Source organism: Gossypium hirsutum, chromosome D01 (assembly GCF_007990345.1).
Source record: "Gossypium hirsutum isolate 1008001.06 chromosome D01, Gossypium_hirsutum_v2.1, whole genome shotgun sequence".
NCBI lineage: Eukaryota > Viridiplantae > Streptophyta > Magnoliopsida > Malvales > Malvaceae > Gossypium > Gossypium hirsutum.
In genome coordinates this window covers 62267877-62271001 of record NC_053437.1, presented here as the reverse complement: position 1 = coordinate 62271001, position 3125 = coordinate 62267877, and positions in this window count along the sequence as shown.

The following is a 3125-nucleotide window of genomic DNA, read 5'->3' as shown; positions in this document are numbered from 1 at the left end:
TGGTGTGGCAGTAATGTGACGATTGCGGTGGGTCGGTGGCAAGTGAAGTACGACGCTAGGGCAGTGACAGCAGTCAGTAGACCTAGGTGCGGCGCACCTAGGGTTTCTTTGTTGATTTATGCTCCATTTGGTTTCTGGGCTAGGTTTATTTTGAGCCTGGGGTATTGGGTCTGCTGGGTTTGTAATGGGTTATTTGGGTAAGTTTAGTTTGGGCTAGGATTGTTATAGGCCCGGGCATAAAATATGGCTTGAATAGCTACCCCTCTTTACTCGTTGTCGTGTAACGGAAACAGAGCAATAACCAAGAAAGACCAATTTTGCCTGGTCTCGCTGATTATTGACTTATTCTGGTGCTTCTCTTTTCTAAGTAGCCTCCTTTCAGTCCACTATGTCTTGTTGCTTCGATCCACTCCACTGCACTTCAGAGAGATCTGACTTGTAGCTTCAATCTTCTTCGTAGCAACTTCAGGGGGACGAGATTCGTGATTTCAGTCTGCTCCACTGCAATGTCAGGGAGATAAGACTTACATCTTTAATCTACTCCACTGCAACTTCAAGGAGATAAGGTTTGATATGATAAGATTCACCATCTATAGTCTGCTCCACTATAACTTTAGGGAGATAAGACGCGTTATGGTAAACTTAATTCGACCTACTGCAATTTTAGAGGTATAGGATTTCATAATTTTAATCCGCTCCACTGCAACTTCAGGGAGATAGGATTAATAGCTTCAGTCTACTCCACTGCAACTTCAGGGAGATAAATTTGTTATTTCAACCTGCTCTATTGCAACTTCAGAGAGTCTGTAATTTATAGCTTCAATCTGTTCCACTGCAACTTCAAGGAAATAAGATTGGTTTTAGTCAGTCTGCTCCTCTGTAACTTCAGGGAGATAAGACTTGTTGGCTTTAATCTGCTCCACTGCAACTTCAGGGGGATATGATTTGCCATCTTCGGTCTATCCCACTGCCTTCAGGGGTATAAGACTTACTTTCTTCAACTTTAATGCCAAGGACATAAGATTCGCTGCCTTCAGCTTTAATCTGCTCCACTGTAATGTCAGGAAAACAAGATTCGCTACTTTTAGCTTTAATCTGTTCCACTGTAACGCCAAGAAGATAGGATTCGCTGCCTTCAGCTTTAATCCGTTTCGCTTCCGCTTTAATCTATTCCACTATAATGTCAAGGAAACAAGATTTGCTACCTTTAGCTTTAATCTGTTCCATTGCAAAACTAGGGAAATAAAATTTGCTGTCCTCGATCTGCTCCACTACTGCTTAGGGAGGCAGGATCCACAATCTTCGACCTACTCCATTGCTGCTCAGGGAGATAGGACTGGTGTTTTCGATTTGCTTCACTGCCAGTACAGGAAGACAAGATCTACAATCTTCAACCTACTCCACTACTGCTCAGGGAGATAAGGTTGGTGTTTTCGATCTGCTTCACTGCCAGTATAGGAAGACAAGATCTGCTATCTTCGATCTACTTCGTTGTCAATACAAGAAGACAAAACCTGTTATCTTTGATCTACTTCGCTGCCAATACAAGAAGACAAGATCTGCTATCTTCGATCTACTTCTCTGCCAATGCAGGAAGACAAGATTTGCTATCTTCGGTCTACTTTGCTGCCAATATAGGAAGACAAGACTTGTTATCTTCGATCTACTTCGCTACCAATACAGGAAGACAAGACCTGCTATCTTTGATATACTTCGCTGCCAATACAGGAAGACAAGATCTGCTATCTTCGATCTATTTCGCTGCCAATACAAGAAGACAAGATCTACTATATTCGATCTACATCACTGCCAATACAGGAAGACAAGATTTGCTATCTTCGATCTACTTCGCTGCCTATATAGGAAGACAAGATCTGCTATATTCGATCTACTTCGCTGCTAATACAGGAAGACAAGATCTGCAATATTCTTCAATCCATTCCATTATAACTTCAGTGGTATAGGGTTTGTGGTTTTATCGATCTGTTCTCTGGGAAACATGACCTGTAGAATCCATTTCATGAGCCTATTTATGCTTAATGATCAGGACATTATGATTAGAATGAATCAAAATCTCCTAACTAAATGTGCATGTATGAATGCAAAATGTTATGAATATGATCCCTCAATATTTGAGTTGTTATTGCTCATTGTTCAATAAGGCCTCATTGCCAACACTTCAGAATGCTATCTTTTCCGGTTGGTAATGCTCATATCTTACTTAACTGGATTGCCCCCACTGTAATCTTCAAGGTCCAATCCACTGTAATTTTTAAATTTCAATCCACTGTAATTTTTGGACATAAAATTTGAACCATCTTCCTCTCACTTAGTATAAAATCTAGCTCTTTCCCCAATCCTCTCCTACTGCAATTCAGGTATACAGGATCTGAATCTCTTTACTCTCCTTCACCATTCTCAGGGTGTCGTACCAAATGTTTATGCACAATTGTAAAATTTTCTTCTCTGAGAAAACCTCTTCTTATCACTCAGTGATCATTGCTTGTTTGTTCATTGAAGCTTTGTCACCAACACGACATCTGAAAGGATAGTCTTAACTTAGACTCTTCCTTCTTAGATATTTCAACCTTTAAACTTGGTGTGTTCTAAACAATAGTCATGTTTCAGGTTCCTATAGTATTTAGAAACTTCTAGAGTGATATACAAAACTTCTTTACTTGGATATTATCAGTCCATTAATCGTTATTTTAGTGGAAGATGCTTGAAAAAGATTAGTACAATGGGCGGGATGAAATTTTATTGAGATCAAAGCTCAAAATGAATAATTTGATCAAGATAGCAAATTTTGCTAAGATACAAAATGAATAAGATGAAAACATGCGCCTCAAATATCGCAGTATGAGCTGCTCTGTACAAACTTTTTGAAGACTATTCTATATTTGATATGTGTTTAGGGGATCTACAATACTTTATTGATGCCCAAGACGTCACCTACCCTTTCCTGTTAATTCAGGTACAACAAGATCAACATATGGCCCAATTTGATCAATATTTGGGCTACTCTGATCATCTCGTGCCCCATTCTGATCTACAGTTGAGCCTCCCTTTTCGAGTTTTCAACTCAAATACTCTTTTGGTCTCAAGGTGCCCTTTGCAGGTTTTCA